Here is a 6,000-nt window from a genome sequence, read left to right on the forward strand (position 1 = left end):
GCCTAATGACCCAGGTTCACTTCCCCAGCACCAACATAAAGGCAGATGCACAGGGCAGCACATGCATCTGGAGTTTCATTATACTTGCTGGGGACCCTGACTTGCTAATTCTTTCTGTCTTGTTTCTCTCTTTGTCTCTATTGTGGCTATACAGAATACTTTCACATAAATCTTTAACATTTCAAATAATTACCTTACACTTGTGTATGTGCCTAAAATGACAAGTTTGTAAGGCTTGGCTTGAACTTGTTTAATCTTTCTATTTCCATTTTTCCCCCTAGAATAATAAGATATTTGTTTCCAGGAAAATAATTTAAATGAGTCAAAATATATAAGACTAATAATTCCTTGCTAAAAGAGGATTTTATTGATAAAAGTGGATTGAAGTTTGAACAGAGAAATCTTAAAAGTCTTACTTCTAAGCAGCTACTCTTCTGCATATATACAAGTTGAGCTCACTCTTGAAGGTACAGCAGATATCTTTCAGAATGGTTCAGGCAGGTGTAAATGCCAGATTGTAAGATCATTTAATCTTAATGCACTTTCTAATAGTTTTTTGTTGGTGTCACTCAAAAAATTATATATATATATTAGGTGCTGGAAAGAGGGCTCGGCAATTAAAGGTGCTTGATTGTAAAGCCTGATGGATTTGCTTCAGTTCCTCAGTGCCCACGTAAAGCCAGAAGCACACAGTGGCATGCACATCTGGAGTTTATTTTAAGTGGCAGGAGACTCTAGCATGCCCATTCCTTCACTCCCCTCCCCATCTCTCTCTGCTTACAAATAAATAAAGTATTTGAATATATACATATTACATCGGATAGTGGTATATGATGAATATACTTAAAGACAAACCTGACTGAAATTTTACTCACCTTCAGGTGATGAATTTGCAGCATAATTATAATGAAATAAGAAACATTTACTAATATCTTATGTTTCTGTGGGAAAATAGCTGCTTAATTCTCACTTGTTTGCAGAGGAGAGTATTCCTGGGGGTTTTTCATGTTTGTTTTTGTTTTTTTGTGTTTTCAAAGCACAGTCTCACTCTAGCTCAGCCTGACCTGGAACTTGCTCTGTAGCCCAGGCTGGTTTTGAATGCATGGTAATCATATTACCTCAGTCCTCATGAGTGCCAAGCAAGTATTTTTTTTTCTTTTTCTTCATTGTGATTAAATATCATCCATATGCCTGAGAGAGAAGTTGACTGATGTTCTTAAGTAATCAAGCAAGCCCCTCCAAAAGTGGGTCAGATAACTAAATAGGGCTTTCTCAGAGGAGGAATTACAAATGGCTAACACACACTTAAGAAAATGTTCAACATCTCTTACCATTAGGGAAGTGCAAATTAAAACAACTATGAAATTCCACCTTACCCCAGTAAGGATAGCAAATATTTAAAAAAATCAAATGAAAACAAATGTTGGTGAAGCTGTGGAGAAATTGGAACACTCATTCATTGTTGGTGTGAATGTAACCTGTTACAACCACTGTGGAAATCAATATGGAGACTCCTGAAAAGGATTAATATAGAGTTACCAACAGATCTTGTTATTCCATTACTGGTCATTTACTATAAAACCTCTATATCACAGTTCAGAGATATTTTCCCAACCATGTTTATAAGCTGCCCAGTTCATAATAGCTAGCAATTGAAATCAACTCAGGTGCCCATCACTGGATGAATGGATAACCAAGATGTGCTATATCTACACTATGGAATTCTACTCAGCAGAAAGTAAAACTGGCACATTGAACTTTGTAGAAAAATGGTCAGACTTGGAACAGATCATTCTAAGTGAACTCATACAATCACAGAAAGACAACCATTACATGATTTCACTCATCTGCAGTTCCTAAGCTGGATCAACCCAAGTTGATGACACATCTGAGTAACATCTTGAGGCTTGGACAATAAGGAGGCTAGGGCTTGGGCAAAGGGAAAGGGAAAGTGTGGTGGAGGGGGAACATAAAATTGAACTCAAAGTGGTACCAAAGAATCCTATATCCTGGAAGGCACACTGAAAGGAGGAAACTTTCAGTAGGACCTTAGGAGTAGAACCTGTATCAAAGGGCCCTAGAGAGGGTGAGGCAAAATCTAATGTCACATTTCTCCTGTTTCTCTTTCTTCTCTGTCTTTTCATTTTTTCCCTTAGTGCTGGCCTGTAATTCTCTGTATCAGGCTGTAGTGTACATTGATATGAGATGTTGATGAGAGACCTACTAGATCTCCCAAAACAAACAAGACAGACATCTGTCAAAGCATTTGATAACCCACCATAGGTTAATGGTAAGATCCTACTGCTGAAGACACCAAACGCTATTGGCACAGACCATAGAGAGACCTGGTTGGAATCTGGAGGAGAGCCAGACCCCAGGCAATTAGCCCATCTAGTGCTGGAAGGCACTAAATAAGCTTCTGGGGGAAAGTGGCCAACATCTGTCCATGAAACTCAAAGTCTAAGTGACTCAGAAGCAAACAACCTGATGTAATGCTCACTCAAGTGCATTAGTGGCAGACAGCCATGATGGGTAACCAAGTGCTCTTGAATTGGCTAATAGATCTGCTCAGTGAAAAGGAATCCATATGTGGAACTGGGAAACAAGTCATAATCATATCTAGATAATAATTCTGCTTTCTACTGCCAAGCTCCCCCTAACTTGAGATGAAAAGAGGGTCTAGACCCTTTTAATTCTCTCCAAACTAATAATGGTTATCTCATTTAACAAGTGATGACTTCATTCTCGGTTGGAAAAACTGCTTCTGCTTTTCAACAAGACTTGGACCTGAGGAGATAAACAACCCAGTGAACTCCATCATGGCCGCAGGTGAAACCATAGAGATATTGGCAAATAAAGCAGAAGAGCCACTTTCATAGGGAATCTGGTATCATAACAAAGGTGATGGAGATAGATACTGAGGACACTCAGCACCTACCAAACCAGGGATTGAGAGGCTCCTAAGTGCCCATCACTGAAGTAGACTTAAATGCTCCCAGCATGGCGCAGGGAAATTTTCAGTAGAAGGGGATGAAAGATTGTTAGAGCCTTAAGTTTGGAAATTCTGCACAGACACCTTGCCTCTCCGTCCCCCATAATGCATGATCCACAATCCCCATGGAGTTGACCTGCATCCCCAATGAGGAAGACCTCGTCATTAAAGTGCAGAGAGGAGAGAAAGGATGGTAGCAAAATGTGATATTTACATACAAAATGTATTCATATCTATAAAAGAAAGAAAGAAGGAATTAAGTGGCTAAACCTGCTTTTTTGCAAAGTCTGATGGCCCAGGTTCAATTGCCAAGTACCCAGGTAAGCTAGATGCACAAAGTGGCACCTAGTGTTTGGAGTTCATTTACAGTGCCAGAAGGTCCTGGTGTCCACTCCCTCTCTGTCTCTCTCTCTCTCTCTCTCTCTGTCTTCTTCCCTGTCTCTCACACACTCATACACATAAGTAAAAATATTTTAATAAAATGAAAGCTTGGTATGGTGGCCCATGCTTTTAATTCCAGCACTCAGGAGGCTGAGGTAGGAAGATCACTGTGAGTTGGAGGCCAACCTGAACTGACTGAATAAGTTGAAGGTCTTTTTGAGCTACAATAAGACTCTACCTTGAAAAATGAAACAAAAAACTATAAATGGGGGGGGGGAGGAATGGAATTACCATGGGATATTTTTTTATAATCATGGAAAATGCTAATAAAAATTAAAAATAAAATAAAAATGAAAAGAAGTTCAAAAAAAGAAATTAAAAAAATAAATAGATAAGATATCAAGCCCTGAAAATACATGGAGAAAACTAAAATACATCTTATCAAGAGCAGGCATTCTGAAAGATGACACACTCTATGATGTCAGCTCTTTTGGAAAATGCAAAAATATAGAGTCAGTGAAAACATTTGTAGCTGCCAGTGATTAGAAAATGAAGGACAAACAAAGTACAGATTTCAAAGACAGTGAAAAGACCCTGCCTGGCACTATAATTGTGACACCCATCACTATACATTTGTCAAAACCCATAGGCTCTACACCACCAAGAGTGAACATAATACAAACTATGGTTTTGGGTGATAACAATGTCAATGTAGGTTCAGCAGTTAAAAGCATACTTTCTGAGTGAGAAATGTTGATAATGTGGGAGACTAGAGGGAGGGGGAGGGACTGAGAGTGTATGGGAACTCTCTGTACTTTAAACTCATTTTGTTGAGAAATTAAATGGCTCTTTAAAAAAACAAATAATAAATGAAAAGAAGTATTGCATAGAACTTCTACACATCTTTTATTGGTGAAAGCAAGGTCACATGGCTAAGTCTGCTGTCTGTGGGAAGAGAATACATAACCTTTCTTAGAGATGATCAGTGACCCTCTCCTCTTGCAGTATGAGTATCTGGTATATAACAGAGTTTATGGAGTGTTTCCTGTGATCACTAATGAATTTTGTTAATGATAGTCTACTGAGGAAATGATAAAATTGTGCAAGAACAAAAGAGCACAATGATATGAGTGGTGAGAGCTGTGATGGGGAGGGGGGGTTACAGTCACGTCGTGAGATTTGTGGTCAGACATCTCTCTTAAGTGGTGACACGTGAGTTGTCTATTTATTCTTCTATCCATTTGCCACCTCTCCCACCCCCGCATGATCTGATCTTCCAGTCTGCCAATTCAGTGATTGCCAGTATGATTCAAAGAAGAGAAAAGCAGGCATGGGTTGTGAGTGAAAATAATTTGGGAGAAGGGACTCTATGTAAAGGTAGGAGTGGAGTCTTAACTTTGGCTTAGTGGAACAGATTCCTCCTCTCAGCCTTCAATTTCATGCCAAATAGCAGAGATTTCCCTGGGTAGGTGATTAGGTATGCCGAAGGATTTATACGTTAATTTTCAAAAAATGTTTTATTCATTTATTTGAGAGAGAGAGAGGGAGGAAGAAGCAGATAGAGAGGCCTCCAGCCCTGCAAATTCCAGACCCATGTGCCACATTGTACATCTGATTTACTTGGGTCTTTTGGCTTTTCAGGCAAACACCTTAATTGCAAAGCCATCTCTTCAGCCCTAAATTTAAATTTTAAATTGCAGGTATGAGAAGCCTTCTGAGTTTATGGTAGGAGTTACAATTCAATTATTTTCTCAAGGAAGGGTTTTTTTTTTTTTTTTTTGACAGGCTGTTGGCATAGATGCTCATCTCCATCTTCAGTAGTATGTGTGTTTATCTTTACAGAAATGGGACTCGGCCAAGTGCTCAGGCAGGGAAGAGGTAAGGTGCAATTGGACATTGCTCAGGTGAAACAAAACATTTTACAAACTGTATGTTGTACTTTCTGGCTTCTCCTAATTTGAAATTCATGACTCACATGTTTGGTGATACTAATTTTAATACTTTTAAAAGTATACCATAATGATATATAAACCTTTAGGCCTGGATATACTGGCATACTATTTGTATCACAGAATAAAATAATGAGTAATATAACTGTAGTTTTACAGTTTTTTTTAAAACTTAAAGGGGATTTATTTGTGATTTTCTATATATTTAGCTTGCAAATACAAGACTGTAAATGTATTAAGAGATAATTTCTGTTAAAGTTTTCATTGTGTTTCACTTCAAGTACTGCACAAGTTAAAATCTGATAAAGGATTTACATTCGATTATCTGAAACTCTCCATCTCAGACTTTTATTTTTTTTAAATATTTTTTTTAATTATTTATTTATTTGAGAGAGACACACAGAGAGAAAGACAGATAGAGGGAGAGAGAGAGAATGGGTGTGCCAGGGCTTCCAGCCTCTGCAAATGAACTCCAGACGCGTGCGCCCCCTTGTGCATCTGGCTAACGTGGGACCTGGGGAACCGAGCCTCGAACCGGGGTCCTCAGGTTTCACAGGCAAGTGCTTAACCACTAAGCCATCTCTCCAGCCCCAGACTTTTATTTTAATGTGGTGGGTGACTTCATTTCCATAGATACCACCAGCAGGAAAGTCTCTCTTATGGTTCCTAGGACTTCCA

Source organism: Jaculus jaculus, unplaced genomic scaffold, assembly GCF_020740685.1.
Source record: "Jaculus jaculus isolate mJacJac1 unplaced genomic scaffold, mJacJac1.mat.Y.cur u25, whole genome shotgun sequence".
Lineage (NCBI taxonomy): Eukaryota > Metazoa > Chordata > Mammalia > Rodentia > Dipodidae > Jaculus > Jaculus jaculus.